This window comes from Castor canadensis, chromosome 2 (genome assembly GCF_047511655.1).
Source record: "Castor canadensis chromosome 2, mCasCan1.hap1v2, whole genome shotgun sequence".
NCBI classification, from domain to species: Eukaryota; Metazoa; Chordata; class Mammalia; order Rodentia; family Castoridae; genus Castor; species Castor canadensis.
Genome location: NC_133387.1, coordinates 76,199,937 through 76,219,288, shown reverse-complemented (window position 1 = coordinate 76,219,288; position 19,352 = coordinate 76,199,937).

Below are 19,352 nucleotides of genomic sequence, written 5' to 3'. Positions count from 1 at the left end.
TAGGCAGCAAATAATGGGCCCTGGTTGATTTGAAGTAGAATTGATAACTCCAGTAATACTGAAAAGTAACATGAAGAACATGAAAAAAAAAAAAAAAAAAAGAACAAAGAAAGAAGTACTGCTTTAGGACAAGGCAGTGTGAGGGGGGAAGCTGTACTAGGATATGGATCAGAACTCCCATACAGCAAGATCATGAATTTAAAAAATATAAAGAAATGGTAATAGGGAACAAATAGTGATTGAACTGAAAGCATTGAAGTATTTTGCCAAAAAATAAAATGGGAAAGGTGCTGAAAAGTGAGTTTTGAAAGGCAGTGTTTCTAAGATCAATATTTGGGATAGGCAAGAATTTAAATCCTTAGGTTAAAACAGTTAAATTAGAAAGGAAAAACTGTGGTTATCTTTAGCTTGGAAAATTGAGGCAAGCCAGGGAATGACAGACATATTGCTGTCCTAGAAGGTGGATAAAGTACTGGTTAGGTTTATAAAACCAGGCTAAGTCTTAGGAGTATGTGTCTAGTGTATACTTGCTAAAGTATGAGGAGAAAGGTTACAGCAGAAAAAAATTCACTTTTCTAGTTTTTTACTGCTTATATCATTTTTAATCAACATTAGGATTGGTTCTATATCAGGAAATGTCAGAACATGCAGGTGTCCCTTAAGTTATCTTTGGTATATAGAGAAAGAATGATGGTGTCTGAAATGAAGACAGGTCATTATGAGAGAGAACAGAAAAAAATTAGAAAGAAGAAAACTAAGATTTGGAGAAACACTCAGGGGGCTTTCTTCCTTTCTTAAATTCTGAATGACTAATCTATCCCTGGATACCACAAACATTAATTACTTACTCCAAAACTTCTTAGAACATTTCTGTGAACTTATTAAAAATTTTTTTCAATCATTATTCCCAGTTTATATAAGCAGAGGTCAGATGTGGCCCCTCTGAGCATTTTTAGTTTATGATATACAGGATGCTGTATTTTTGAATTGGGTAAATTTCCATTGAATATGTTCTGGCCTCCCAGGATCTTGTTCCACAATATTGAAAGATAGAAACTTGATTCCACTGAGGCTACATGTAAGTTATGACATGCTCATAAGTGTTGACTTGGATTACTCTGAAGAAAGAGCACAAGGAGATACTCCACAGAATAGCTAGCAATAGCCTTTAAGAATGCTCCGCTTAGATCCTGGAGGGAGAACATGGTACATATCACAGCAAAGTGATTTCAGTATAGCTGTCACGGTTTAGTATACTTCTGTAGTGAAGCGCATGGACTTCACAAGTAGAATAACTGGGTTTCAGTCTCAACTCTGCTGCTTACTAGTTATGAGATGTAGTGAAGTCACTTAACCTCATCGCATCTCTGTTGCCTTATAAGTAAAATAAGGGTTTAATAATAGGTCCTGAAAGGACGCTATTACAATTTGAGAAGTTAATATGTATAATATGAAGTGCTTTGACCAGAAAATTATATAGCAATTTCATAATTATTACATAATAATTTTTATGATTTTCTAAGTATTGTTATTGTTGATTATTATTATTACTTATGGATGGAAGTACCCTGTACAAGTTGTGAAAGTAAATGGTTCTAACATGGCCAAACCAGAAGTGTGTTCATTTTCTATTCATATAATTAGAATCTAACAGAAATCAAACTGAATCTCATAAATCTTATTGACTTACCCTTATTAAAAATTAAGGTTCAGATAACCACTGCAGAAGTCAAAAACTGACATTTTCATTAAGTAACCTAATAAGAGTTTGATTCTCTTGCAAAAGAGTGCTTCTACTATGCCCTTAATAACACAAATGCTCTCTAGAACACTCAACCTTGCCACCATTAGGCAAAGCGTGAAGCACTGACCAAAGGCATCTGAGTTTGGTCTGATCAGAGATGGAGTTAGGTTCTTGCTTTCCTTTTTACAGGTATCATATTTCACATTAGTTTTCTAGCAACTTCATTGTACTTTCACACATAGTGTTTGAATTTAGAGTTAACTGAACTAGAAAGGTGCTTCCAATACTCTGCAAGTGTTTGAGATGGTAGGCTTCTCTTATTTAGCAAACTACCTATTTTCAATCTATTTCCACTTGAAAAGTGACCACATGCATGCTGACACGTTCAGTGGTTATACAAGAAATGTTGATATTTTGTCTTTCGTGCATCCAGTCAGTCTTCTTTTCTCACTCTCTTGTGGAACTACTCTCCAATTTCTTTGAAGCCACTGTCCATTTGACATGAAAAATGTTCTTACAGTCTTGTGGATAATTATTTCAAGGGGAGGTGAAGAAAATCTCCAACATGGCCTGATTAACTCCATCTGCTTTGGATAATGTAATTGCACACTTCAGAATTTCTTTGAAGTGACAACTTTTCAGCAATTTACTTTTGTTAAACATGGCATTCCTTTCTTTCAATGCTGGGCTGAGTTTTTTATATATCTCAAGAATTAGCAGGGTGCTAGTGGCTCATACCTGTAATCCTAGCTACTCAGGAGGCAGAGATCAGGAGGATCAAAGCTCGAAGTCAGCCCAAGCAAATAGTTTGTCAGACCTTATCTTGAAAAAAATCCATCACAAAAAAGGGCTGGAATTCTTAAACTGGCTGAAACCACCATAAGAAAGGGAGTAAGGTAGAATAAAGAAAAATAGAGGAGATGAATCAATAATACATATACACATGAAAATATCACAAGCAAACTCCTTATGTAGCTACCTTTATCTCAAGCAAGCAAAAAATGTCATTATGTTTTCTTTTTTCCTCTAAAAAAATCAGAGAACAGGAGGGTGGAACAGGTTCTGCTGAGGAAGGGGGTGGTGTCACATCAGTGGGAGGAGTGAGGTGGCAGGGAAAGGGGATAGGAGGGTGAATATGGTGCAATTACTGTGTGTACATGTATGTAAATGCAAAAATTATACCTGTTGATTTCAGGAATGAGGTGGGGGAGGGAAGGAGATGAGGGGAGGGTGTGAATCCAAGTATGGTTTATTTGATACATTGTGAATACTTCTATAAATGCCACATATGCACCCATCCAGCAAAACAATAAAAAAGAAAGGGTTGGTGGAGTGACTCAAGGTGTAGGCCATGAGTTCAAACCCCAGTATTGAAAAAAAAAAAAAAAAAGAAAAAAAAGAATTAACTCTAACACACGTCATGTTTTAATGATCTTAAGTTTTATTTCTGTCTTTAGCTCACTAGCTCTCTAACTTTCTGTCAAAAAAGCGAAGGATCCCATTGTTGATGACTATCCTATTCAATGTGGTGAGGAGCTGTACTTGGGGCATGAGGCCAGACTGAGTAGAGCTCTTCATGTCATTGTTCTATGACTATTACCATGCCATTTAGACTGAGCTTCACATCAGCAATGTTTCTCCTGTTGCCACCAGACAGGATTCTCTGTAAAGCTTTTAAGAGTTTTATACCCAACTCCAAGTCTGGGACTGGATAGTACATGTACCACCTATTAGCTGTGTGATCATAGGTTATTCAGACTTCTTAATCCTCAGATTTCTTATATGTTAATGAAGATAATTCTTGGTAGGTTGTTATAAGAATTGATTGAGATAAATTATTTGCATTGTTCCATATAATGCTTGACATATAGAAATTACTTCAAGAATGATAGTTACTATTATTCCTGAAAATATGCACTAATAAAAAGTCTTTGTGAAATAACTGGTGATTTATCTTAAGTAACATTGCAATACAATGTGAATAAATATTAAAGAACTTGGAGTATGAATTATGAAACTAACATAATGCAACCCATTGAAATTGTTTAAAAATAATGGATGGGTCATGAGAAAGAGTAACAGCAGGGATGACTTTGAACACAGTGCATTATATGGATATGTGGAAATATCACAATGAAACTCCTTTGTGCAATTAGTATGTGCTAATCAAAAAAGTCAAAAAATTGATTGCCCTGAATTATACATATGGACCTTATGTAATTAATATGCCCTTACAAACAGAAAAGAAGGCAGGAGAGTCAGTTACAGTTTCATAGAAAGGAGAAGCAGAGAAGTCAGAGAGAATAAAGATGGAGAGGGCTTGGTTTTGTAAATGGATGAGGGGACCCACAAAGCAAGAAATGTAGGCTTCTTCTGGAAGCTGAGAATGACCCCAACTGACAGCCAACAAGGAGAGGGATTAGTCCCACAAACACATAGAATGGAATTCTGCAACAGCCTGAAAGAATTTGGAAAAGAATTCATCCCAGGAGCCACCATAAATGAACATGGTCTTCATATCTGTTTTTGTGGAAGTCTGATACTGTTCTTATTACTATGGCTCTGTAATATACTTTGAAGTCAGGTGTTGTGATATGTACAGCATCACTCTTTTGGCTATTCGAGGTCTCTGGTGTTTCCAAATGAACTTTAGGGTAGATTTTTCAATCTCTGTGATGCATGTCATTGGAATTTTTATAGGAATTGTGTTGAACATGTAGATTGCTTTTGGTAGTATAGCCATTTTTACTATGTTGATTCTACCAATCCATGAGCATGGGAGATCTCTCCACCTTCTGTAGTCTTCTTCAATCTCTTTCTTCAGGGGTTTGTACTTCTCTTTGTAGAGGTCATTCACATCATGTTTTAAGTTTACTCCTAGGTATTTGATTTTTTTTTTGAGACTATTGTAAATGGAATTGTTTCCATTTAGCCTTTCTCAATTTGTTTGTTGGTGTACAGAAAAGCTAATGATTTTTTGGATGCTGATTTTGTATTCTGCCACCTTGCTATAGTTGTTTATGGTGTCTAGAAGTTTTTGGGTAGAGTTTTTTGGGTCTTTACGATATAGGATCATGTCATCTGCAATTCTTTACCTATTTGTATTCTCTTTATTTCTTCTTCTTGCCTAATTGCTCTGGCTAGGAATTCCAGGACTATGCTGAATAGGAGTAGAGATAGTGGACATCCTTGTCTGGTTCCTGATTTTAGGGGAAATGGTTTCAGTTTTTCTCCATTAAGTATGATGCTGGCTATAGGTTTGTCATATGTAGCCTTTACAATGTTGAGGTACTTTCCTTCTATTCCTAGTTTTCTTAGAGCTTTTATCATGAAGTGCTGTTGGATCTTGTTGAAGAATTTTTCCACATCTATTGAGATGATCAAGCGGTTTTTGTCTTTGCTAGTATTAATGTGCTATATTACATTTATAGACTTGTATATGTTGAACCACCCCTGCATCCCTGGGATGAAGCCAGCTTGGTCATGGTGAATGATCTTTCTGATATTTTGTTGGATTCAGTTTGCCATTATTTTATTGAGATTTTTGCATTGATATTCAGTAAGGATATTGGCCTATTGTTATCCTTTTTGGAGGTGTCTTTGTCTGGTTTTGGGATGAGAGTAATACTGGCTTCATAAAATGAGGTTGGCAATGTTCCTTCCCTTTCTATTACATGGAAAAGTATAAGGAGGGTTGGTATTAGTTTTTCTTTAAAGGTCTGATAGAATTCAGCAGAGAATCCATCATGGCCTGGACTTTTCTTTTTGGGAGACTTTTTTTGCTTCTTCAATTTAATTTTGTGTTATAGATCTATTCAGGTGATTAATATCATTTTGGTTCAATTTTGGTTGGTCATAAGTAACTAGAAATTTGTCCATTTCTTCAAGATTTTCAAATTTATTTGCATATAGGTTCTCAAAGTAGTCTCTGATGATTTCCTGGATTTCTGTGGTGTTTTTTGTTATCTCCCCTTTTGCATTTCTGATTTTACTGATTTGGGTTTTTTCTCTTCTCATTTTAGTCAGATATGCCAGTGGTCTGTCAATCTTGTTTATATTTTCAAAGAACCAGCTTTTTGTTCCATTGATTCTCTTATTTATTTATTTATTTTGCTTCTATTTCATTAATATCAGCCCTTATTTTTATTATTTCTCTCCTTCTGCTTGTTTTGGGTTTTACTTGTTCTTGTTTTTCTAGGAGTTTGAGATATAGCATTAGATCATTGATTTGATATCTTTCTGTCCTATGTGCACTCATGGCTATAAACTTTTCTCTTAGGACTGCCTTTGTTGTGTACCATAGGTTCTGGTAGGTCATGTTTTCATTTTCAATAACTTCCAGGAATCTTTTAATTTCCTTTTTTATTTCATCAACAACCCATTGATCATTGAGAAATGTGTTGTTCAGCTTCTAATTGTTTGCATATTTCCTGCTGTTGTTTTTGTTGTTGAGTTCTAGTTTTAATGCATTGTGATGGGATAAAATGCATGGGATTATTTCTATTTTCTTACATTTGCTAAGACTTGCTTTGTGCCCTAAGATATGATCAATTTTGGAGACAGTTCTGTGGGCTGCTGAAAAGATGTATATTGTGTGGAAGTTGGGTGAAATATTCTGTGGACATCAGCTAGGTCCATTTGATCTATGGTATGATTTAGTTCTAGAATTTCTTTATTATTTTTTTGTTTGGATGACCTATCTATTGGTGATAGGGGAGTATTAAAGTCTCCCATTACTTCTGTGTTGGCGTCTATATATGCTTTTAGGTCCTTCAGAGTGTGTTTATGAAATTGGGTGCACTGATGTTGGATGCATATAGGTTGATAATTGTCATTTCTTTTTGGTGTATTTCTCCTTTTATTAGTATGGAGTGTCCTTCTTTATCTCATTTGATTGATGTAAGTTTGAAGTTTACTTTGAGATAAGTATAGCTACTCCTTCCTGTTTTCAGGGGCCATTGGTTTGGTAAATCTTCCAGCCTTTTACCCTAAGCCAGTGTTGTTTCTGTCAATGAGATGGGTCTTCTGTAAACAAAAGATTGTTGAATCCTTCTTTTTAATACAGTTTGCCAAACGGTGTCTTTTGATGGGGGAGTTAAGTCTGTTAATATTCAGTGTTAATATTGATAGGTATGTGGTGATTCCTGTCATTTAGTTGTTTTTGCTGTTTAAGGATTTGATTGTGTCCAGCTGAATCAATGTTACTCTCTGATTCTTTGTCTTTTCTTCTCCTGTGATATGGTGTGGCCTGTCCTCTCATGGTTTTGTTTGCTTTCACTTTCTGTGTGCAGAATTCCTTGAAGAATCTTTTGTAGTGGTGTCTTGGTGGTCATATATTGTTTTAGTTTCTGTTTATCGTGGAAGACTTTTATTGCTCCATCTATTTTGAATGATAGTTTTTCTAAGTAGAGTATTCTAGGGTTGAAGTTATTTTCATTCAGTGCCCAGAATACCTCATTCCATCGTCTTGTTGCTTTTGAGGTTTCTGTTGAGAAATATGCTATAATTTTGATGGGTTTACATTTGTATATTATTTTTTTTTCCTCTTACATCCTTCAATATTCTTTCTCTATTCTTGTGATTGTTTTTTTAATGGTAATAGGTCATGGGGTAGTTTTATTTTGATCATGTCTATTTGGTGTCCTGGAGGCTTCCTGTACTTGAATGGGCATAACTTCTCCAGATTTGGGAAATTTTTTTGTTACTATTTTGTTGAATATATTATGAATCCCTTTTGCTTGCACCTCTTCTCCTTCTTCAATATCCATGATTCTTAGGTTTGGTCTTTTAATGGAGTTGATGAGTTCTTGCATATTCCTTTTGCAAGTCTTGAGTTGTTTGACTAATAGCCCTTCAGTTTTTCCTTTAATTTCCATTGTGTCTTCAGGTTCTGAGATTCTGTCTTCCACTTGTTCTAGTCTGCTGAAGTGGCCTTCCATTGTGTTTTGTGTTTCTGTTTCATTGTTTTTTCTGAGGTATCCATATCATGGGTAATATCCTCTTTAATATTGTCTATTTTGTCTTTATTCTCTATTTACAGTATTCTCTGTTTCACTTTAGTGTTTATTTAGGGCTTCTATTAGTTCATTTATTTGTTCCTGTGTCTTCTCATATTCTTTATATTTGGTGTCTTGAAATTTCTCTAATGCCTCTTGTACATTTTGGTTAGCCATGTCTAGTAACAGTTCCATGAAATTCTCAATGATTACTTGCAAGATTTCTTCTTTGAGGTTGTTCTTGTGGTCATTATTGGGTTCTTTGACATCATTCATCATTTATCTTTGTTTTCGTTGAGTCTGGAACTGGGTATCCATTTTCTTCATTTTCCTCTGAATCTTGTATTAAATTATTTTTGGGGGGAGAATGGTTTCTGTCCCTTTTTCCTCTTCCCATTGCTCTATTTGGTACCATGTAAATATGTTCTTGATAGGCTAGTTGGTGGTTTCAGTCACCTGTTTTCTTTCCTTTTTTTTAATTTTGTTTTGTGGCTGTATTGGGTTTTTAGCTAAGTGTGTGTGTGCTATTTCTGTCTCTGGTCTGGGTGTAATTTAGTATTAACTAATTCACAATAATAAAACTAAAAACAAAGCAAAAAATCTCCAAAGAAATCAATGGAAAGAGATGAATAAAGAAACACAAACAAACAAGAAACAAAACAAACAAACAAACAAAAAATCTCCAGGTTCAGGAACAATAGAATTTCAGTCTTAGTTTAAGTTCTGCTGTTACTCCTGCAGTATCCAGTCCTGGTGTTTGTAATTAAGCAGAAAATGTGTTGTAGTCTTGCCAGGTGTTTGGGTAGTGTTTTTTTTTCTTCTGTCTTTCAACAGCAGCTGCTTAGCCAGTTCCTCCCTCAATGGGGTCTGGGAGTTTAAGTTTTTATGTTGTCCTCAGGTTCCAGAGACCAGCTCTGTAGTCCACCAACTGTCCTGCTTTGGAGTTGTATTTTCACTGAGCTTGTTTATTGGGGGCTTGTTTCTTTGCCTTGCCCTCTTTCTCTGGGACAAGCTCAGTGGTCTGTCAGCTGGCCTCCTGCTGTCAGTATGTTGTGATGGTTTGCTGTTTGTTTTTCAATTTTTCAGGGCCATTTGACTGTGGGTATTGCTCACTGGCTCAGGAGATGAGCTTTGTTGTCCACTACCTGCCCTACTTCAGGCAGTGACTTATCACCTGCCTGCTGTCTGCCTTCCTCCCTTTCCAGTCATTCGTTTACTGATAGTTTGCATGGAGATTAGCTCCTTGCCTCTCCCCCTTCTCTTGGTGTGCTTTCAGAGTTCCTGCCCCTCTGCTCTGTGCTAGTTTTCAGTTAGTTGTTTATTGTTCCAGTTTTTGTGTGTGTGTATGGTGGGGAGTCAGTCTGCCCAGGGGGCTATGCTGGTTTATTCCAGGGGTGTCTGGGGAAATACTGCATGATGCTTGTTGCTCACCTGTTTGGTCTGCTGAATGTCTCCCAAGCAGGTTTGATGCTGGTGTCTGGCAGTGGCAGCAGCTCTCCTGTTTTCTCAGTGTAATGTGGCATGGAGAAGCTTTCTATGGGCTAGGGGTTCAGGGTGTTGAAGTTTTGATTCTCCTTGTTGCTTTATTTCTGCCAACTGTGGTTCCAGCATCTCAACAAGGTTTTTGATTCACGGAGCTCACACTGTCTGCTTCTATACCCTAGTCATCATCTTCCTTATATTCCAGAAGGTTTGAGATAACAAATTTGCATTGATTTGAGCCTCTGAAAAGGAAACAAATAAATAAAGAGCTGGATTTGGTAATAGCTTGAAGTAAATCGAATTTTAAAGTACAAATATTACTGTGTTTTTTTGCTATACCTTAAGGTATTTGAAAAAAAAAGGAGACAGCATACAAATAATGTGAACCATTTTTTATAAGGACTAGGAAAAAATTGATGGCAAATTTCCATGTAAAAATCCATCCATACCTTGGTGATTTCTCTCACTACATTATCATTACATTTTCTGCATTCTTGTGCTGTCCTCTGCCCCTAAATATTTAACAATGAAGTATTACACTCATGTTTTTCTTACAATTACTTTTCATATGTTATTTTACATATGTTAATATTTGTCCAATGACTTTGCTGTGATCCTTCAGAAAATAGGTATTTATGTCTCTGCCTTGAGTAAAAAACATCATCACTTCCTTAGCTGATTGACTACATAGGGCCTAAACATTTCTACAAGGAGATTACTAAGGAAAACAATAATGAATAGCTCTTTCTAGTGATTCTATAGTTTGAGAATAATGGAGAAAATGCAGGACTTGAATGTCTTCAATGAAATACAGTAGTCACATCATATCCTTGAGGAACTAATACCTCTAGTGAATGCCTGAAACTCCAGATGATATCATAGCCAGTAAATGCTATGTTGATCTATACATACACACCTAGATCAAAGTTGAATCATAAGTCAGGCACATTAAGAGATTAATAATAGATAATAATAAAACAAAGCAATTATAATCGTATAATGTGATAAAAGTTATATTAATATGATTTCCTTTTGCTTCCTCTCAGAATATTAATTGTATTGTTCTCACTCATCTTGTGATTATACAGGATGTTGCAATGTTTCATGATGATATGAAGTGAGGTGAATGACATAGGAATTATGTCAACATTAACTATTGACCCTCTGACTAAATGGTAGAAGAAGGATCATCTATTTGGGGTAATTCTGGATCACCAAGCCTGATGGTGCTCGTTATTAGGGATTATCTGAAGACTGTATTCCATAATTTTGTCCTTTAATATCTCTGCAATTTAAAACATTTCAGCAAATTTTGGAAATATCCACAATGCTGGTTCTGCTTGTTTCTTTCATCTTCTTTTCTGTAGGTGATTCAAATAGTTCTTATTCTCTCACACATCTTGATTACCTTCAATATGTTCTTCCATTTTTATCAAGCACTTTGGAAATCCTTCATTACCAACTCATCTTGCTGCATAAATAATTTTCCTAATTTCTCTATAGATCCCCGGGAAGCTGTCAAAATCATTTGTGTCCTCACTGTTTCCATACGTTGGTCCAGCAGGTATTTATCATTATTGGTTTTAATTTATCTATTGCAGCTCTACTGGATGCTGTTGCACTACTGAAGTATGTCCAGGTTAGTGTCTGCCTCAACAGCTGCTTACATGTGATCAAACAGATGGATGTGACCTTGACAAAACTAATGGTGTCCTAGTCAAGGGGCTGAAGAAATGAGATTGAATTTGGAGGTAAAAATATAATCTCCACAATTTCATTTTTATAGCAAAGAAATCCAGGATGGCCAGGAACATTGTCTGCTATAAATAGGATGCTAAATTTTACCTTTTCTCTTCCAAACTTTTTTTTCCTCACTTCTGGGCAGAATGACTTGAGGAACCATTCAGTAGAAAGAGAACTGTCTCCCCCACTTTTTGGTTATGTTACCAGAACACAGATGGATAGTTTTGTTTTTGTTTTTGAGAGCATGTGTGTTCTTTGCTCTGTCACTATGCTTAACTCTATCATATGCCCTGCAGTTGCTACACAGTACCACAATTAATCTGTCCTTCCATGGTTTATGCCCTGATTCTTCCTTTGCACTTTCACAAATGAGGGTTCTATGGACATCTTCAACAAAAGTCTAGTTTCATGGCAATAAGACTTGCAGGGAATGGTAACCTGTCCCCTTAATCAACTTCTTCAACTCTGCTGGATATGGGGAAGCAGCTTCTTCACTGGCACATGCTGTCTCTCTGGTAATGTTTATACATTTTGTCCCAACCTATCCTGAATCTGTGCAATCATCAGGTGACTGCAGTAGATGAGTTGATTCCATGTAGTTCAGAGGATTCCTTACTGAATCTTCATACAGGCACAGTGCTTCTGTGAACAGCATATTGCTATCAATTGGTATACCCCTTCTGTCCATCTCTTCTACCCACAAATTTAATGTCATCGTAATTAAGCACTTATCTAATATCATGGCTATAATGTCTGTGTTTGAAATGTGAGCAAAACCAGCACAAATTTTTTCTTCACAATTTCATGGATAGATTAGATTGGTCCCTACTGCAGATCTTAGAACCTCAGCATGCAGTTTTTTAACTTTCTTTCTTTCAGTCTGGAATTTTCATCTTTCACTTAAGGGAAGTACTTTATAGCTTTTCTTTGGCATACTCAAATTGCCAGCATCACTGCTTTTGTGTTTTGGGTCCATTATTATGCAAAATATAGGTTATTTGAAGCCAAGCATTGTAATACATGACAGCTAGTCTGATAATCAAGATGGCTACTAAGTGACTAATGGGCAGGAAGTGTATATGGCATGGATAAAGTGGACAAAGGGATGATTGATGGGCCAGGCAGGATGGAGTGGAACAGCATGAAATTGCATCATACTACCCAGAAGAGTGCACAATGTAAAACATATGAATTTTTTACTTCTGGAATTTTTTATTTACTTCTTTTGGACTGCTGTTAACCTTAGGTAGAATAAATAGCAGCAAGTGAAACTGCAGCAAAGTGGGGACTCCTTATTTGTTTATATTTTTCCATAGCATCTCTGACTTAATTGATACATTTTTTACTTATATGGTATTGTTTAACTCCCCTAATTAGTCTGAAGCTTAGCAAAGGCAAAATTTATTATGTTTCATTTATTGGTACATCCCAAGCATAAGTAATTCTCACATAATAATTGCTTAAGGGTGTTTTAAGCCAGGTATGGTGACTCATAGCTATAATCCCAGCTATTCCAGAAACAGAGATCCAAGAGGTCCAAAGCCAGCCCAGGCAAAAATCAAAACAAAACCTAAGACCCTATCTGAAAAACATCTCCAGCAAGAAAAAGGCTGGGGTGTGGCTTAAGTAGTACATTATTTGCCTAGCAACCTCAAGTCCCTGACTTCAAGCATGAGTGCTGCAAAAAAATTTATTTTATAAGTAGCTATGAATCTCAGAGCAAGTATTATATCCTCTGTTGTGGAACAGGAATGAAATATCAAGTATTCAATAAAAGAAACAAAAACTGTGTTTTATTATTTGATTTTTTCTCAAGTTCAATTTCAGTGATAAAGTCTTTGTGTATAATAAAGAAACTGCTTTCTTCTTCTTCTTCCAGTTTATTTGGTAGTGTGTTACATTTGAACTCAGGGCTTCATGCTTCCTAAGCAGATATTTACCACTTGAGCCACACCTGCAGACCTATTTTGCTTTGGTTATTTTTCAAATAACATCTTGCACTTTTGCCAGGGGTTGTCTTCTGATCATGAGCTTCCGACTTTTGTCTCCCATATAGCTGGGATTACAGGTGTGAATCATTGTACCATGCTTTGCTTTGTTAGCCAAGTGGTTAGTACTTGTCCTTGAACTTTACATTCTTAATCAAAATCTAGAAGGAACAGAAATATGTGTGGTAGACAATATAACTCCCTTCTATACAATAGAGTTGTCCAAGGCAACTCAGCTACCTCTTTTTTCCTTTCAAAACTGTTTCCATATTCTGTTTCTAAATTTGATTACAAATATTCTTATATATATTTGACTTTGTCATCCAGCAATTCTATTTTGTAATAAAATTCTCTTTTTGAAGGAAGGGTTTTTTTAAACAGACATTTTCAAAACTCTCCCAGATGATATTTTTTAAATTCTCCCCTGTCTATGCCAAGCACAGCAAACTACTGGTAGCTGAAACCTTGCCTTTCTACCCAACAAGGAGTTTAGGTCACTGGTCCAGGAATCTGTCAATTCTCCCATTCAAACTTAGAATTTAGTGACTACTAATAACTTTATCAAGTGATACACATCAGCATAAATCAGTTTTGGAAATGACTTTTGTTTCTCCAATCGAATCACTCCTCTCAGGTACAGCTAATCTCTATCTCCACTTCCATTTTAGACAACTATTAATCTATTTTCTCTTACTAATGATTTTCCTACTTTAGATATTTCATACAAATAGAATCATATGATATGGGGTATTTTTCCTCAGGTTTCTTTCATCTAGTGTAACACTTCAAGTTCATCTATGATACAGTATGTGTCAATAGTTTTGCTACTGGATAATGTTTCAAGAATTTGACACACTTTGTCTCTCCCACTGTTTTGTCTGTCTAGTTGATTGGCAGTTTGTCAGCGTTTGGATATAATGAATAGCATAGCTATGAGCACTATATCTTTCTGTGAAAACATCTCAGTTCTCCTGGGTAGACTTTAAGAAGGGAACTTTGGAAACATATGGTAATTTTATGCTTAGTTCTTTGAGAACCTGCTAAACTGTTATCTAATGTAGCTGTGTTGATTTATATTCCCACTAGCCATGTCTCTCTACATCTTGATGAAGACATGCTATTGATGCTCTTATTTGTTATAAACATTCTAGTACAGGTGAGTGATATCTTATTACTGTTTTAAATTGAATTTCTGCAGATACTGGGATGGGAGTAGGCCAAGTTAAAATATCACAAAACCCACTGTTTTTTATGAGATTCAGTAGGGTTTTAGTTTGTTTTGTTTTCTTGAGAATAATTGCTCCTCTGATTTTTGTAAACATTTGGTTCATTAAGAAAGTTCTGGACAGCTAATTTTTCTGATACATCATTACTTTTGTGGATAGGAGAATTTACAAATTTCTCCCTCCACTATTCTTGAAGTCTTTCCTCAGAGTTTTTCTGTTACCTTATAAAATTCATCCTTATTCAGAAATTTGTTAAATACCTTCCTTTGTTTTCTTCTTTTATTGTTTGACTTCTCAACATTTACATTTCCTCCATTAGAAATGAATTTTAAGCTGATCATTGTAGTGATCATACTTGGGATACTGAGTCAGAAGATTCAGGAGCTATTGACCAGCCTGGCTACATGGTGAGATCTTGACTCAAAAAATTATTTTGACAGAAGCTGGACAATTGTCTAATTACCATATGTCAAATAATACATTTTCCCACATGCTTGTCAGTACTGTTTGTAAGATAACAGGCCTTGTTCAAGTTTGTATTTTTATTTAATGTGTTTAATTTATTTATAAAAAAAACTTTAAAACATGTAAACTTTAAAAGAGGAAATGTAGCCCACTGAAGCATGACTCAAATGCTATAAACTATATCTTACATAATCTGTTTCTCTGCCTACTTATGTTTTCTAAAGTTATACCTGAATATAATTTCACATGTCCACACTGACCAACAACAGCAAGACTATGAAAACTCTCCAGCTGAGTGTTAGGAAAACATGATGATGATGATGATGAAAGTAATAGTAATAATTACAAGTATTTCTATAGTGAGAATGTGCCAGGTTCTGTATTAGGTACTTACATGAATTATTCTCAATTGACTTTTCACATCAACTCTACAAGGTAGAAATTATTATCATCCTTGTTTTACAGGGAAAAAATGGAGACACTGAAGGGTCAAATAACTTCCCCATGGTTTCTCATGCGGAAAAGGTGAAGTTGGGTTTTTAAATTTTTCCTGTTAAATCCTATTGCTGACATTGTTCATATAATTTAACTAAGGCACAGAGAGATTAAAAGAGTTGTTCAAGAAGAGCCGGCACAATTGTGATTTTTATCCACTAAGATACCAAGGGAGGCAGAGACTAGTTATGGGGACAGAGCACCCATAAGTCACTTTAATCATCTGGAGGAAGTGAGCTTGTGAATAAAGAGATACCTGCTGTCCACATTGCCTAAGGTATGAGATACTTCCCAGAGATCCATTTCCTATTTACTTGCCTAGAGAGGAGAGTGGCAGGTAGTATGGACATATCCAGCCAGAAAGACTTTGCTAGAGTTACAGATGTTTGAATTCCAAAATGAACAATTTAAACATCGCACTCAGCAGATATCTGGAAACATTCCAGCTTCAAAGGCATGACCACCACAATCTTACAGAGAGATCGTGGGGAAAAGGCAGAGCCCTTAAGTTACCAACCATCTACTTGAGCATCTCTGCCTTTCTAGATGAGTTAACAGTCTAGGATGACTGATAGGATACACCAGAGTAAAGACAAATCGATGGCTCACATAGCCTGGTAATTCTAGGCATTCTGGAATGACATATACAATGACTACTTCAGACACAGTGGCCAGCTCAGACATGGAGAACTTCCTAGATTACACTAGAAAGACCACCACAGATAGAAACTCCTTCCTTCTTCAGAATCCTGGAAAGCCTCTCTTTTCCAGCACATAAACAGGAAGGGGTTAGCTGAGATCTCTTTAAATTGGTGGACCATCTTCTCTCTTATCTCCTTGCACCTGACTAACTTTTATGTTAATTTCCACAAACTTTATCTGGGCAAGGTTTCCCTATGAAACCTTGACTGTATACCTGTTAATTTTAAAATGTAGATGTTAACAGGTGACAGGTAGTGACACTTTATAAGAATTTTATGGTTTCCTAAGCATTTGTTTAACTATTTAAAGTAAACTTGGTATTTCCTCAACTTGTAATGTTAAACATATACTGCTGATTTGAACTCAGTATAGTACATAAAAATATTCATGAATCCAATATGTATCACAGAGTGTCATAAGCATAGACTTATTTGAATCCACTATGTCTTCTGTAATATGATATTACATACATTATATATATGTATATATGATACATATCATATATGTATATCACATGTATATATGATGCATATCATATATGTATATCACATGTATATATGATACATATTATACAGTACATATATAATATGATATTGCATGTATTATAATATGTAATATGATATAATATCAGAGAATATTATGTATTAATTTTCCAAGAGTTTGGTTATTGGGCTTTTTAGTTATGATCATGGAAGAAAGTTCCTATTATATTTACTATAACAAACATGACTAAGTTGGGCATGGTTAATAACATGGCTAGAATGATACATATTTATAAACTGACTTTGTTAAAGTACAGACTAGTGATTTTTTTAACCCAGATATATTTCACTTAACTTTAGAAGCTGGTAGCAAATAATGTTGATGTATTTGTGAACAATAACAGAGAAAAGGAAATGGTTTCCTTTGAGTCATCAGTCAAATTACACTAAAAAAAGGATAAGATAGTACTGAACACACGTGTAGGTTAACCATGTGCCATTCCTTCCACTGTATTTGCCCCAGTGATGATTCTTGACACGGGTCTTATGATGAATCACATTTATCCTAGTATTTATATAAGGGAATACTAAAAAACATAGTTTAAGTCTTCAATTATACCTCATACCCAGTGGCATATTAAGTCATTCTTTAGAAAAGATTCAGAAAATGTTTTCCTCTATTTTTCAAAAACATTAAGTAACTTTTCCAAAAATTGTTTTGCTTTGCATAATAAATCATTTTCACATATTTGCTTTCCAAAATATTCAAAGAAATTCTACCTTGTGTTACAGAATTGTTGAAGAGTCTTATGCTGAGGTTTTGTATATGAATAGATTTCCTCATTCATGAATAGACAAACTCCTATCCCAAAGTGCAAATTTACCAATAGTCAGGGCTGCTATATCCAAACTCTTCTTAGAGTGTCATATGGGTCTTCACAGTGCCCCTTCATCTTACAAAAGACCACTTGATGATAGAAGGGTTTCAACTTCATTGCATGGCTAACAAGTGCCCGATCTATGATGCTGTGGTGTGCGGTGGTAGAATGTCTCTTACTAATGGGTTCACAGACAAGTATAGGCTGCAGTTTTTCTACTAGAAAAGTGTGAGATGCTTAAGCTACAATAAAATATACTAATCTAGAGATCTGCTTATTTCACCCATAATTTTAAGGTATATTATCAATTCTAGGATGTATTAGAGTATCTCATCTCTTCTGTTCTTCCAGTTTTTGTTTCCCCGAATTTTTAAATGAAAATGGAGAGGGGAGCTGACACTTAACACCCTGTGGTGGTAACTGATGTCCTTAGCTTGTGGTGCACTCATCTCAAAGCTGCAATCAAGGTTGGCTGCTACCAATTCTCAGAAGCCCCTTTGCTAGATAGCTGCCCTGGTCTAAAACTTTCCTCCTCTTCTTCTTTTCTGTCTTTCTCTTCTTCTTTTCTGCCTTCTCTGGTTTTATCATTTTATGTAATTCCATTTTCTCATCTGTTTATCTTATTAATTATATTGCTTTTTAGACAAATGTAGGGGTTCTCCCAGAGTTTGCATTATCTTGTTATAAAAAATCTAAGGTCTGGGAATTGCGGTTCATGTCTGTAATCCTATCTACTCGGGGCAAAGACTGGCCAGCCTAAGTAAAAAGTTAGTAAAACTCCCATCTCAATAATTATGTGTGGTAGTACATGCCTAATTTCAGCTACTAGGGAGGTTGTAGGCAAGTAGAATCACTGTCTGAGGCTAGAGTTTTCAAAAATGCAACCCCCTCCCCCAAAAATGCAAAACCCTATCAGAAAAATAACTAAAGTAAAAAAGGCTGAAGATATGGCTTAGGTGGTAGAACACCTGCGTAGCAACCATGAGGTCCTGAGTTCAAACCTCAGTACTGTCAAAAATAAATAAATAGGTAAATGTGGTAAAATGTCTGCTTAGCAAGCAGTAGGCCCTGAGTTCAAACCAGTACTGTAAAAGTAAATCAACAATAAAAATCTAAGTTCATTTTCAATGAACTCTATCCTTCTTCATGTGTAGTACAGGCACCTTATAATGAAACATTCTGAATTCATCCCTCCATTCCCTTTTACATTGCTGTTATCTATTTCACTTGTCTATAAGCTAGAAGCAACAAATACATTTTCCAGTTATTTTAGACAAAACATTATATGTCAGATTAAAAATAATAAAAATAAAAGATTTTATTTTACCTTCACTAGTCCTTCTTTGATGCTATTCCTTTCTTTGTGTAGAGTAAGTTTCTGACCTAAATAATTTTTCTTATCTCAGAATAACATGTAACATTTCTTGCAAGGTGGGCCTATAGGCAACAAATTCCCTCAGTTTTTGTTATCTGAGAAAGAAATTATTTTTCTTTCATTTTTAAAATGATAATTATGAATATAAAATTCTAAGTTCTTTTTTTTTCTTTCAACACAAAATAGTTCATCCCACTTTCTTTTTCTGAAGAGAAGTCTGATAACATTTTTATGTTATTTATGTCTTTGAAGATATTTCTCCCTTACCCTTCTGGCTTCCTTCAGGGTTTTCTTTGTCTTTGATTTTCTATGGTTTAAATATTATATATGTAGGTGCACATATTTTCTGGTTTATGTTATTTGAGATTCTGATTTGTGTTTTAGTGTTTGTCATCAATTTTGGAAAATTCTTAGCTATTATTACTTCAACTGTTCCTTCAGTTTCTTTCTTCTCTTCATCATATTTCCAGTACATGTATGTGACAGCTTATAATTCTACAGCAGTCCTTAGATATTGCTTCTTTTTTACTTTTTTTTCTCCTTGTTTTTCAGTTTGGGGCAGATATTTCTTCAGGCTCTCTGATTTTTTCCTCAGCATTGTGTTCTCTATTTTAGGCAATATGAAAAATTTTTCATTTGTTACAGTATTTTTTAATTTTAGCACTTAAAAATAGCAGAGAATTTGTTTCTCTGCTTATGTTGTCTCTCTGTCTCTGTATGTTATTTATTTTTCCATTTGTTCACTTAACACAGTAGTCAGAGTTGTTTCATACTCC